We start from the raw sequence: 14,524 nt of genomic DNA on the forward strand, positions 1-14,524 counted from the left end.
TGCCGTGCCGGGCGGCACCGCGCCTGTTGCCGGCCCCGCTCCCGGCTCGGCGGCGGCGGCGCGGGCGCTCCTGCCCTTGGGTCGCCGTTCGCCCCGGCGGGGAGCGGGCGGCCCGTCCCGCCCCGGTGCCCGGCGGCTGCTAGCGGAGGGACTTTTTTTTTTCTTCTTTTTTTTTTTTTCCTTTTTCTTTTTTCTTTTTTTTTTTTTTTTTTCCTCCTTCCTTTTTATTTCTTTCTTCCTTCCCTCAACCTTCGTCCCGAGGTACTTGCGCATCCCGGGAACAGGAGTGCTCGCCGCCGGCAGCAGTAGGAAATGGTAGCTAATGTGCTCACACCCAAAACATTTTATTCTTTTTGTTTCATCCTTCATCTCCCTCCCAGGGCCGCTGCTTTTATTTCCCCTTCTGAATGACCTACTGGACCGCATTCTCCGCGGAACAAAGGAAGTGCCTTTTTAGCTGGAATCCTCGGAGACCACCAAGGACTCCAGCTCATGCACTGCAATTTCGCACTACTTTCAACAATAACAAAAATGCATGACTGAATGGCTCAAAAATGTGGAGTGTTGGAGGCATTCATTTCGGTCTGGGACACTGTCACAACACAGACAGACCCCAAGTAAATACCTTTAGACGGCTCAGATAGAAGCTGGGGGTAATCTTTACCATTGGTGTGCCCTCCAGATATGCATACATTATCCTTTTCACTGACAAAATTAAAATCATTTCAGTCGCTTGTGCTTTTGTATTGTCAGACTAATGATATGCATTTAGCCTACATCTGTTTGAATAAAATTGCAGGCCCGTTTACTTCTCCTAGAAATATTTTAATGAGAAACGTCTGACTGGTTGCAGTTAAAATACTCTCGCCCCTTCACTCCGCCTGCTTTGTAAAATGGTCTCTAATAAATAGTCTTGCATTTGAGTCCAGCCCTCATCAGTGTAGGATCAGAACGTGAGCAGACTTCCCCTCAAGTACAGCATTATGAAGGTTTGACCTAGTCCTTATTTTATATATTATTGTTTAAGATGACTTGGTGAGCTTTGGAGAATGTCAGGAGTACATCATGCTGACAGGGCTTCCATTTGAAGCTCTAAAGCTGTTGTCTGTTTGAGAAAAGTGATGAGCAAGGTAAGATTATTTTACAAAAGAAGGGCTAAGATTATTTTACAAAAGAAGGGCTTTCTGCAATGACATGCTGAAAGTATGGCCTGGCTTATGTTGCTGTTCCAGGGGCACAGGGAGTCTGTGTCTGGCCTTGCTTGGAAAGCAACAGGTCTTGCAAAGTTGTGTTTTAAATGTAATCCTGCTGTGCAGGGTATTTCAGAGAGGGTGGTGGAAGTCTTTAAAGGAGGCGTGCTGTGTACAGCTTTAAAGTGTGGTGTACCTCAAGTGTGACTGAATTTAAAATTAAACCTGGAGTGGGGTGCTACACCTGCTGCAGTTTCACGTTGCCCCTGTGAATTCATGTGGTTTTGGCGTGGGTTGTGTTTAGAGGCTCCGGATCTCCCCTCTTGCTGCTCAGCAGGTGTAGGCAGATGTAACCACCAGTCCCACTGCTGGTGTTGAGCTTTCCCAGAGTGGAGAACGTCACCTGTGGGATCAGCACAGGGCACTGGAGTCCCATGGGCCAGGTGATAAAGCTGGAGGCTGAGGTCTGGCACCAGGGTAAGAGGTCTGTGGTGTGTATTGTGTCTCCAGAAAAGAGTCAGTTGCCAAAGCTTTGATTTCAGATGGTGTTTCAGGTGATAAGTGGCGTGTTTTCCATCAGGAGAGTAAGTGGTTTGGACAGGCCGTTACCTGGGCGCCTGGCTATCTTTGGGAACAAGATAAATGTGTGTGAGGGAATGAGCCATGTGCTTGGACAAGTGTCCCACTGGAGTGATGGTGGAAACTGGTGATTTCTGCTTGGTGGCACCTCTCTGCTCACTAAACTGGTGGAGGACAGCTTGGGGAGGCTTCAGTGGGCTGAATGGAACCACGTGTAGACACATGAATGCTGATGGAATGATGTGTGGACACATGGTTGTTCATGTCTGAAGTGCATCAACTTCTTTGTTAAACTTTTGTAGTGATTTGATAGATTATGCTTTATTCTAACATCATCTTAGCAATTGGCTTTAGATCACAGTGCAGACAGAAACTTCCTAGCATCTTTGAAAAGGTGTCCTAAAAGCTGTGGCAAATTTTTTTCTGTAAGTGTAGTAATTTCTTTGCTGTTGGGGATTACTGATCCTACAAAATGTTGGCCTTGAATTGTCAAGTGAAGCAGCTGTGTGGTGCAGGCCGATGTGTCCCTGCTCTGGGGTATGTGACAGCAAGTGGAACTCATCCTCACTGGAAGGGCATGGGAGTCATTTGGGGTTTTATAGCATCTCACATGGATTTTTTGGCCACGTTTATTTTTTTTCTGGAGCAGCAGATATGCAAACTTTTTTCTTTCAAGGAAATACCCATTCCAGCAGGCATTTTATCTGTGTCATTGCTATTCCAGTGGCATTAAATGCTGTTCCTTCACCATAATTACCCAGGAGTTCACTTTAATATTTATTTAGACGAGTTTTAGGACCTAATTAGAGTATGCATAAATAGCAGGTTATATCTTGCTGAAGTACCTAGGCATTTCTGAAAGCAGCACACAGCTGGTCAACTCACTGCTTGCTTGATAAGAGGTGTAAAATAGGTTATTTGTGGTATGGGACATAGAGAACTTGTTTCCTTTTATGCCTCTTTGGTGTTAGAGGTATAAACACAGACTACTGCTATAAATCTGCGTGGAAGCTTTTCATAATCGTTTCCCTTTGGTGCTGCTTTGTACCTGAGTGTTCCTCAGTGGCTGCTGCCCCTCTAGCCCTGTTTGTGATGTGTGTGGCAAAGCTCCTGGCAGTGGTGAGATGCAATCTTGCTGTTGCTGGAGAGGTCAGTGCTTTCGTAGACCTGATGTCTACATAGTTGGTTTGTGAAACCTGACTCTTGATAGCATGTAGATAGTAGGTGGTGTGGGCAGAGCACCAGCCTCTAACTGCTTTTAAGATGACTTTGACAGTTTCCCAAGGACGGGTCACATCTTGGGAAGTTCTGGGTCCCAGAGCCACTGACTTTGTTCAGACTCTACCCAGAATGTGTTGTTCCTTATGGATTTCTGGTGTCTCTGAGCTGTCCTGATAGGGCTAAACTCCCCGGAGTGACCATCTGAAGGGGCTGCTTACCCTGGTTGGTCTGGTGGGGCTGCAGAAATGCAAAGTGAGCTGGTGCGGTGGCATCTGGAGACCCACAGTAGGTGGCTAGGTGGCTGTGATTTAAAAAACAAAAAACCCCCACCCAACCTTTCTTTCAAAAGGCTGCTTCTTGCCCTCAGGTGTTAAACAGGCGGAAATTACTTCCCTTTTCCTGCTAATTGGAAGAACTAGATGTTTCTTTTCCTGGATTGAAAAGGAGAAAAAAACCCAAAACCATCGTGCCTGTTGGTGGAAAACTGGCAAAATTCCTTCAGGAGTGTCATCCCTGCTCTCACTGGCACTGCTCTCCTGGCAGTGGTGGAGAGCACAGATCAAACCTGGAGTCTGCCTTTGCAGGGAGCTGGGTGCAAGCAGCACTCTGTTCAGTCTTAGTGAAGTGTTCAGTGTAATTAATCTCTATTTAAACCAAATTAATTGAGTAGCTGCATTTATTTGTGAGAGCAGTTCTTTCTCCATGGCAGGGGAAATCTGTTGACCCTTGATTTTTGGACTTCTGGGATTCTGCCCAAAGTAACTGTGGGTGGGTGTGCCCTGATGTCCTGCTGCTCACTTGTCCCCATTGTATTTATGGCTGTCAGTGGGTGCTCTGTCCTCGTGTCCTGCCCTCGGTCAGTCAGGATGGCTGCTTTGTTTGCATTGCTGTTTGTTGGGGTTTAACCCCAGCCAGCAACCAAGCCTCACACAGGCACTCGTTCACTTCCCTACGGAAAGGATTAGGGAGAGGACCAAAAGGGTAAATGGTAGGGTTAAGAAGAATCCAGTTCAACAGGGAAAGCAAAAGCTGAGCATGCAAGCAAAGCCAGGAATTCAGCATTTCCTTGGGCAGGCAGGTGTTCAGCCATCCCAGGAAAGCAGGGCCCCATCACATGTAACAGTGACTTGGGAAGACAAACACCATCACTCCAAATGTCCTCCCCTTTCTCCTTCTTCCCCCCACTTTATATACCGACCATGATGTCATACGGTCTGGAATCTCTCTTCGGTCACTTGGGGTCACCTGTCCCAGCTGTGTCTCTTCCTCCAGCTTCCTCGCCAGCGTATCAGTACAAGAAGCAGAAAATACTTTGGCTGTGTGTAAGCCCTGCTCAGCAATAACAAAAACTTTTCTGTATTATCAACCCTATGCTCAGCACAGATCCAGAGCACAGTCCCATACTAACCACTGTGAAGAAAATTAACTCTACTCCAGCCAAAACCAGCCCATTGTTTTACATGTCAAGTTCACCAAATGCTTCTTTAGTTTTTCACATGCTTCTCTTCCATGTGGCCTCTTCCAACTGAGAAAGGGTTTCTGGATGCCCTCCAGGCCAGTGTTGCTCGGGCTGTCTGGCACTGCTGAGCCTGTTGCAGTCGGTTTGCAGGAGGCAGCTCTGGACTTGCTGTGTTATGAGAAGTACCGGATAACACCTGGTCATCCCTGAGGTCTCTTTGAAGGTGTGGCGTGACCTGGCCACCAGCTGTACCTACTTGCCGTGATTCCTGTCCGATCAAGGCAGTGGTCCTTGGCGGGCAGAGGGTTTTCTCCTGCCTGGCACGGACTAATTAATGAACTGATTACCTGCCCACCCCTGGGTGGAGAAGTGACCACTGGAGAACATCCCCGCCGCCAACACAAGTGCCGGTACGGAAAACTAAACGAGAGAACCGCTTGAAGTATTTTTAGCTGCTTCTAATGCCATTTAGCAACTGGGAGCAGCGTGAGGGGGGAGCTGGCAGTGTGCGAGTTGCCCGCAGGCCGCCGAGGAGCGCTGGCGGCCGCGCGGCCCGGCGCTGCTGGCAGGAGCTGGCGGCGGCTCCCGGCTGAGTCACGGCTCCGGCCGCCGCTCGCCGGGAAATGTGCTTTCTCTTTCCCTCGGCAAATGTGCAGCGTGGGGTTTTGTTCGGCTGCAGCGGCGCACCGTGTCCTAGCAGCCGGCAGCCTGAAGCATGTGGTTAGCAGCGACTGCTTGCAGTGGTCCGGGCTGAGTGGGAGTATCGTTTTCCTTGGCAGACGCTTCATAGAAAGTTCTGTTTTTTCTGCCAGAATAAGCAGTCATTACATTCCATACAATTCATAGTCAAATTATTATCTATTGTTAAAATTGCCTTAATTATCAGATGTTTCCTTAGACATGTAGCTGTTTTTTAAGAGGCTGAATAGGCGTGTGTACATTGTGCAGAAGGCCGGAGCTGCACAATGTTTTCAGTACTGTTTTGTAGTTTCAGGGAGATTTTCTGTGGCTTTCGTATGTCAACAGGCTTTTTATTCATACTGAAACAGCAGCAGAGCCAGGCCAACACGACAGCAAGGCGCTGTTTTGGGTCCCTGCATCTCCCCTCTGCCATGGTATTTCCTTTGGTACCTGTGGAGCCAAGGAAGTTCAGGATGAGGCATCACTACTGTGTGTCTGAGATGGCTCCGATGGGAGAAGGTTCCAGACGAGCATTTTCTGTCTTGGAGGTGCAGGCAGCATCTGCCCAATAGGGCTGGGGCCTCTGTCGGCAGGCTGGAAAGGTCCCACTTCCTTGAGGTGATAATGTCTGTGATGTCTTAGCCTGCTCTTGGTGTTGGATGGTGGCTCATACAGACCCCACTGTCCTGGTTCTGTGCCATGGATTGCCAACCCTGGAACCTGCATGGATGGGGAAGGACTGCCAGTGCTTCTCAAGAGGTGTCAGATGTGTGGTTCTCATCTCCTGTCCTCTTCACACACAGCCATTCCCATGGACTCACCAGGGACTTCTGTGGATGTGCACGTATGTTGATTTGCACAGGCACAGTCCCTGACATCTCCCGCAGGTGTGGGCAGCACCAGGATAGAGCATCAGGATTATTGCCTGCTGCAAAATTCTTTTTTTTTTTTTTTTTTTTGGTGGGGGGATGGACATTCTTTTAGCCAGAGAGGTCAGGATGTGTCTCCTCGCCGGCGGCCAGGCTGAGAGTGAGCTGCCAGTCCCAGTCTCCCGGGCAATAACCTCCTTGCATTCCTCACATTCCTCCTGCTTTCTCTTTCTTTTGAGATTATGAAGATAACTTCCTTCTCCCATTGCTAAGCAATTCGAGGACCCAGTAAGTTTCCCTCTTGTTCCCTAAATTACCTTGTGTGCTCCAAGATGCCCCATGGCAAACCCCTCTGGTGCCCTGGAAGGTGCAGTTTGTGCTCTTCACTGGGGTTTGTGCATCTCAGGAAGAAAGCTGCTGTGTGTATTCTTTTTTTTTAATTGCCAAGTTTTTTAATTAAAAGAGATTACTACTTTGTTGCAGCCCGTCTTACCTGGTTCCTGGTTTGAAGAAGTGTTTCATGAAACTATTTTGCTTTTCTAGGAGAGATTTTTGTGTTTTTCTTTGCCAGCACAGTGTGCAGAGGCTGTGGCCAAAGCACAGTGTTTATGCCAGAGAATTTTCTTCTTGTTTACATCTTTCTGGTCCGGGAAAGGTGCTCAGATAAAAATAGCATGTTGGGAAGAGGGAACCTGGGGAGAAAATGTTGGAGGCTTTATGTGTGCAGAGCTGGTGGCAGTCGTGTGGGCTGTTGGCAGGCTTTTCCCCCTGAGGATGTGGCTGTGGTAGTTTTCTTAGGCTGGTGTTTTCTGTTTGAAGATGGCCATGGTTGGCACAATCATCTTCCCTGCTAGTTCATGCCTTGCTGTCTGTCACCTCTCATGTCTCTGTGGGTCCTGGGAGAGGAGGGAGGTGGGATGGGATGATGTTCCTCAAGGGCAGCAGTGCATCACCTCGCTGGCAAAGTGCTTGGAAGGATGGAGATGGTGCTTAAGAAGTGTGTGTGGGGATACCAGCTGGTGGGATCAATCTTAATTAAGGGCTACTCAGTGTTGATTTTAATGTGAAATTAGAACTATAGAAACCTCTTTCCCATTATAAAGCATTGTCAGATTCCCCACCTTCCAAAAAACATTCTTAGAAATACTTTCTTTGTTGTCCATCTTCTAAGCAGAGAAATAAAATCTGTTAGTTTCCTGTCTTTCTACTCATATTTTCTGTGGCTTACACAACCAGTGGCTGATGGCCTTGGATTTGTGGGAGTTCCCTGTGAGGCACTTCTCTCTCTCCAAGCTTTGGTGTTGGAAAGGTACATGGATGGCGGAGAGGGGCTACCCTGAGCAAAGGATTTTGAAGGAGTATTTCTCTTAATGTTTCCAATTTAGAAGCTGAGAATTGTCTGGATTTTAAGCAAATTCAGATGGGAGCAAACAATGATGAAATGTTTAAAATATGTTTGAACATTTTTGTGGGAATAGGAGCAGTTCTTATACAGGCGAGGCTGCAGCTTTCGGGAGGTGAAAATATGTGGCCCTTACACATTGTCAGCATTGTTACTGCCTTTTTTTCCCCCTTTTTTTTCCTTTTTTTTAAAAATGCTCATAGGAAATTGGCTTTGGTAATTGAGTTTCTACAGAACCACAACATCCAATAGCTGTTCCTTTCCAGGGGTCACCCTTAGGTTACTTTAAGTAATGTGCAGTCAGTTTAACCTCTTGTGGTTTGTATTGCTATTCTAGAAATTACTGGTGATTTGGGGTGTGTTAGAGTAACAACTTCACAGGAAAACCCCAAATGTCAGGGTGTCTGGTTTTCAGAGAGCTCTGACCGCTTGCCTTGTGAAAACCAGGCACCTCAAGGTACGTCCCCTCTTGCATCGGAAAATGCAGTTAAAGCCTTTATGGCCCGTTGACTTTCCTTTTGAAAGAAGCTGAAATAACCCTGGGTAATTTGTTTACCTACACTGACTTATAACATCCTCCTGCTCGGAAGCACAGTGCAGAACCTGTGCTGGATGCTCTGTGTTGGGTCACATCGCTCTGCGTGGCACTGATGGAGGAGGAGCAGTGCTCTGGACCCCCAAATCCTGGGGTTTAGGGGATTTGCTGGCAGCAGAGGGCCAGCTTTAAGAAATTATGAGCTGGGGCTTTAGCTTTGTAGCATTGACAGTTTGGTATAAAAAGCTCTGTGTTGCAGGCTGTGATGACAGGGGGTGATAAATCACTCTTGGCTGGTACTACAGGTTCTAATAATGGTGTTTAAAAAAGATTACATGGGTTTTAATACAAACTTTTTGCTTCTTTGTACTCTCCTCTTTTTAAAGAGTTGAGCCTGTTTTGATTCAGCATTCTTGGAACATAAAGATGGAGACAGGATTTTTACTGGGCTGAAATGCAGTTTTTTTGCTTCTACAAACATGAGGATCTTGTTTGAGTGTCTTTATAGCCAACTGGCTGGCAGTGTCCTCTGTGTAAGGGAGCTGGCTTATTTGTTTGTTTTAAAGGTAACTTTGCCCCATGGAAGATTAAAGAGCAAGCAGCTTCACTTAGTTGTGGTGGGTGCTGCTATTGGAAAGAAATTAGTGATAGGGAGAGCCATGCAGCAAGGGGGATAAATAACCTCCTGCACCTTCCTTGGCTTTCTTGGCCCATTCCCATGGGAGGGACAGAGCATTTATGTGATCAAAGAGACGGGCACAATTACAAGCCTGATGGAAAATCAATCCCTTGCCAGCTATGTATGGGCACCCAGGCAGGCTTTGCCTTTGCTCTGAATAGTGCGGGCTGGATTTTTTTTGTGTACCTGCCAACCTTAGGGTTTCTAAAGCGTGCTGGCCAGCAGTCCTGGGGGAGCACAGGATGCCTGGTGGGCCAAGGCAGTGAGGCAGTAGTGCCCGTGCCCCTTTGCCTGGGCAGAGGCACTGGGAGCAGCTGGCAAACACCCGGCATGCAGATCAGGGGTCAGAGTGGAGCTGCTGGTTTAGTTTGGACTGGAGGAAAACAAACAGGCTTCCTCCTGAGTTTTGGCTCAGTTTAGAGACAGAACTGAGGGTGCCATAGGGCAATATGCTTCTCTTCTCGGTGGGGGGAAAAATGGCTTTAATAGCGTCTGCTAATGATTCAGCGCTGTTTACATAATAATTGTGGTTCGCTTTCATTAGCTCTCATAATGAGATTGCTTTCTTCCAGTGCAGTGCTCGCTGGTTTGGTTTTACATGCTCCTGCCTCCCTGCTCCCCGAGCGTGGCAGTGGGATGAGGAGGGAGTGCAAGGGCTCTGTGCCTGGCCTGGCCTCCCTTCCCCGGCTCCTGGCATGGAGAAAGCTCACAACTGCTCACTGGAAAGGAGAGGAGGTGAAGAGGTTTTGTACTGCTGGGACCCAGGTGGTGGTTTGGAGCATCATCACAGTGGTTTGGAGCATCCTGGCATCTTAGTGGAGTTGGGTTTAAATCCGTTTGGCATGAGGTTCTCTCATCTTTGTACTGAAAACTCTTGGGCTTACCTGTTTGCGAGGCAGGGAATACAGTGACCTGCTTCCACCCAGAGGAAGAAGCCAGGTCCTTTTGTCTCCCAGTTCCGCCATATCAGAAGCACTGATCTGTGGCAGTGGATGTGCATCATGGATGTTGTTGGTCTGTCGCTGCTGCAGCCTAACCTTGCTTGTGTTCCATGTCTGAGTAACTGAACGGTGGCGGTGCTCCCAGGCTGCAGGCGCCTGCCTCCTGCAGCACCCAGCTGCTGTGGGGATAACACCCACTGCTGAGCTCTTCTGAATTAGTAATGTCACTCGGAGGAAAATACAATAGCGTGAGTGCTGCCTTGGAAAAGGTAAGGCTGGCTGTTGTTTGGTTGGGTGGGTTTTTTCCTTTGTAGCACAGTAGTGGGTGCATGAGGGTCTCAGAGCTGGAGGACGTGGCTGACCCTGGCACAGCACTGGGCTGCAGCAGAACAGGTCCCCATGGAGCAGTGGGTGCTCACCCAGGGGTGCCATGGGGAGTGTGGGGTCTGTATGTGTGACTTTGCACATGTCCTAGGGGATGCATGCCCTCTCCCCTTTGGCTGTAAGTGACTGTTTCTTTAGAAATATGTCTCAATTTGTTACCACGGGTAGATTCAGGTGTGCAGTGCTGGAGGGTCCTGAGCAGAGGATGAGTTGACCTTCTTCGCCTTTGCAAAAGAAAACACTTTTTTGGGGGGCTGGGAAAGGTGTGACTGCTTTTGGCCACGTGGCTTCTACTAATCAATGTGAGTTAATTGGGGCTGGTTGAAGAGCTGTGGCTTGGTGGGTAGAGGAGGCTGGAAGAGGCTCAGGGCTGCTCAGCCCTGTTGCATCCAGCCCACCAAGGGGATCCTGGTGCAGGCGCCTCGCTAGTGAAAACTCCACATAACTCAGCCCTCTGCATTACTAAAGGCTCCTTTATACCTCTTCTTGCTGTAACTCCTGTGAGAACAGCCAGTCTTTTCAGCAGCCTTCCTTATGGAGAAAGTTCTGTGAGGGGAGCAGCCTGGCTGGCACGGTGCTACTCCAAACCAGCCCTGAAGCTGCTGTTGAGGCAGTCTGGGAGTGGGCAAGGGTGCCAGATGAGCCTGGTGCTCCTGTCCAGCCTTGCCAAAACAACGGCTGTGGGTCCACTTGCTGCCCAACTGGCTCAGTAGGATCCTGGAAAATAGTTGTGGAAAGTAGGGGTTAATTTCTAGGTATCAAAATACGCACAAAAGGTTAAATGAGACTTCCTCCTTGTCAATGAATTACGGCTTGAAAATATTTGCATTCTTTCCTGAAAGATTTAGGAATAATTATACAGCACTCAGGGGCAAGGCATTCCCAGATAAACTTAACAACTCTATAATTTGTACTCGAGGCAGGGTTTCCTGTAAATGATAGCTTTGTTTAATTTTACAATACTGCTTCCAAATGTTTGCTGACTATGAATTGCCAGCTAAACTGGACTTGTGAATCTGGAAGAGTATTTGTTTGTTATTGCAGACAGTAAGAGCTGCTGTGTTAGGCTAAAACTTGGCATCTCCTCTACAAGCTGTAGGCATCTCTCCCCAGGCGGGTTTGGTGCAGTGGGCAGCTGATGTAGGGTGTGAACAGCTTTCCAACTTCTCTGTTCAAAATTCCTCAGCTTCTCTAGGATCTCCTCCTGCTCTGCCTTTCTTTTTCTGGGGTTGGGAAAGGAACGCTGCAGTCGCAATGCACATACTTTATTTCCATTACTCAAAGCTGGAGTCATGCATAGTTACAGCCAAAGACACTTCAGCAGCTCTGGGGATAACAAGATAGCTGACAGACTGGAATGTGGATTTATCAGGGGTAAAAACTGGCAAAATTCCTTATTTCTGGTTCTTCTTTTTAAATAGGCCCTTCATGCTCCTGCTGCAAGAGCCCACCACATGTTTAACCCCTTGTGTTCTCCCAGCTGGATCCAGGGATGAGCAATGGCACTGCCCGTGTTTCTTTTGGGATTAAATTGCTCAGTCCCACATAGTTCCTAGGTGTTGCTTTTAAACTGCAAAGCTCTTTAAGAAGTGCTTTCAATGGGTTTTTATTTTAAAGTGCAAGCCTTTGCACCAGATGTCTGTCTGAGTGACCACAGAATGTAAATTTTACTGTGTGTTGCCTTTGGACTGGCAGTTTGGGAGACTACTGGGCAGTTAACATAGGCAGATTGTGCCATGAAATCCGCTGCCTTGGATTTGATTCATATTAATTTCTTTCAAAGCAAATCTCTTTATTGGCTTCAGTTTCATTTTGCTGTAGAACTACTTTTACTGTGCCTTTGCTAGGACCTGGAAATACTTATATTGCTATGAGAAATAGGTCACATTCAGCTCCATGGATTTTCAGTTATATATATATTAATATTGCAAGACATTAAGCAATTTCTTTTTGGGGAAACAAGTTATGGCAGAAGGAGCACACTTGGAAGTTAAATAGATTAAGTGAAATCCCTCAATTACAGGAGGGAGGTTCAGAAGACAAGTCAGGCAGTTTAGGGAAGGAGTTTCAAGTTAAAATTTAACCTTTCCCAGTCTTCTGTGAGCAGTGGTGCGGCAGGACCTGCCTGGAGCCAGCCCAGTGCGGGAGCCTGGGCTGAGGCTCTGACGTGGATCTGCAGGGTGGATGGATTTGGAGCTGGTGGTTGTGCCTGTGGTTGACAGTCTCAACTGGCTGAGAATGAAGAGAATTTCACTTTTTATTGGAAAAGGAAAGAATTGCTCAAGGATTGCAAAACACTTTGTTTTGGAAGAAATGTCATTGTTTGAAAATAGCACAAGAGCAGGAGGGGAGCTGTCCCTAAGCCTGTGGCAGTCTTGGAAATCTTCTTCTTATTGGGGGCTCAAGTGAAGCTTCAAGGCTTAAGTGTTAGCTTGGACTTTTGTCCAAGGGTGTCCAGGCTGGAGTGCTACTCTTCTCCCATTCCTGCCTCTTCCTTTGGTGGTGTAAGGACGGGGAACTTTATTTTTATTGTTTTTTTTTATTTTCTATTTTAAGCAGGAGGGGTAGTATTTAGAAAGAGAAGTAAGTCTTGGCTTTTGGACAGAAGTACTGGCGGGGTGGTGGCCAGCACTTTGTCTCTCATGGGATGGTTTCTGGCTCCTGGTTTTCTGCCCTCTGTGTCCTTTCTGCTCCCTGCATTTATCTCCTTGGCTGAGCCCCAGGCACATGGCTTTGAACCAGCATGACCATCAGAGCTTTGCTGCAGGCCCTTGTCTGGTGCTGCTTGGCCTGTTTGTCTGGGTGCATCCCCAGGACAGGTCCATCCCTGCAGCAGGAATCTGCTCTGGTCACAGCACAGTGTCATCCACTGGGGACACCCAGCCCTCGTGGATTTGCCACAGAGGGCAGCCCTCCTGCCAAAGCCTTGTCTCAGCCCTGCCAGCATCTCCCCATGTAGCTGGCGGGTTGTTAGTGCCTCCCAATTGCAGGGGCTGCCCATCGCTCCTCCAGGCTTTTTTTAGCTGCAAACTTTATTTCATAGAGTATTTCTGCTGGTGGAGGAAGCCAGGACACAGCAGTGGCTGTGGGGAGGGAGGGGAGCTCCTCTTCCTGCTTCAGAAAGACTAACACAACTGGTGAATCCATCCCATCCTTCTAATCAGCCATCCCCTCCCTGGGGCTCACAGTGCCAGGGCTGTTTACCTTCCTGCTGGTGGATGTCGATGGTCCCACCTGGGAGGTGGATGCCAAAGGTCCTGTTTGCACTCCCTGCTCTCCCCCCAGGTTGCTCAGGGCTGTGCTTAAGGAGACAAAATAAACCCCTTCACTGCCTGCCACAAAACCTCATTGCAACTGTCCCCTGGTGCAATTGGGTGCTGTCAGCCCAGTGTGTTGTTTTCCCATCCCACCAAAGCTGTTTGCACAAGCCCAGCTGCTGTTCAAGAGAGGGGCTCAAAGCTGGGGTCTGCAAGTGGACAGTCTGTGCAACACCAGGGCTGTGGTGTCTCTCAAACTTGATTCTTCCAAAATACCTAAGAAAATGTGACCCTGTGCCATGTTCCCATGTGGAGCAGCAATGAGAAGGCACATGCTTACACTGTGAAATGTCTTTGGGAGGAGAGTAGGGAACTCAAAAAGCTTTAATTTTCAAAGGTTGAAGTGGCCTCCTGCATTCTCCTGTTGTCATCTGAGATGCTGCTGTCCCTCCTGGGAGGGATTTGCTCAAACAAAGGTGGCAGCACAGAAATTGGCTTGGGAATTGTTGCAGAGATGTTGGGATTTATCTGTGCTGTGGTGAGGAGGAGGAGTGCCTGTGTGAAGCTGGCGGCAGATAAGGCTGGTGTTCACAGCTGTGCCAAGGAGAGCGGGCAAGATAGGGCATTCTGGAGAGGGGGAGAAGGAGGAATTCTCAATTTTGTGATACCCTTATCTTAATCCTTTCTCCCCTTCTTCCTCCCCCTTCTCGCCTCGTCCTGGGTAGGTTAAACTACTCAGCCTCGCCTTTTCCACAAACACTGGCAGGCTGGTGGTTCCAGACCCGGGAATACATTGGGAGTCTGTTTCAGCAGCGGGATGGGTTTTTGGACGTAGGTCGTGTTGTGCTAGCAGAACACAGTGCAGTGCTTGTGTGAGCTGGGTGGCTTCTGCAACGGATACCTGGCTCTTGGAAAAGTAACACTTGGTGGGAGCAGCAGTCAAGGGCTTAAAAGCACGTTTTGCAGGTTAGAAAATCTTATTTACAAACTCAGCTGTGGTCTTAGCTCTGAGGTGTTTTGTGCAAGGGGAGATAAAGTAGGGAGGTGGCAGATGTAGGAGATGGTTCTGAACATCACTGGAGGCTGTGCTCCTGTCCCAGTGCTGCTGCTCCCTGGGGAGGAGGCAGTGACCACACTATTGGATCTCTGGGCAAATGTCCTGCCCTGTGCTTGGAGCTGGTGCCTCTTGCCTCTCCAGGCACCATCCCTTTTTTTTTTCTTTCAGGGGGATTGAATCTGGAGCTGTGCCTCTAGCTGGAGGAAGGATTTTCACTGACACTCTCCCTCTGTATGGTGGCCCAGTTTTAGGGAGTTTCAAAGGTCCTGG

At 48.3% G+C, this 14,524-nt stretch overlaps 1 protein-coding gene across 1 annotated transcript in view; it reads left to right on the top strand.

Annotated features, from left to right (window-relative positions):
- The window catches only part of GPC4 (glypican 4), a 67,455-nt gene that overhangs the window by 733 nt on the left and 52,198 nt on the right, over window positions 1-14,524 (top strand). The window lies entirely within an intron of this gene.

This window comes from Pyrgilauda ruficollis, unplaced genomic scaffold (assembly GCF_017590135.1).
Source record: "Pyrgilauda ruficollis isolate IOZ18807 unplaced genomic scaffold, ASM1759013v1 scaffold7, whole genome shotgun sequence".
Lineage (NCBI taxonomy): Eukaryota > Metazoa > Chordata > Aves > Passeriformes > Passeridae > Pyrgilauda > Pyrgilauda ruficollis.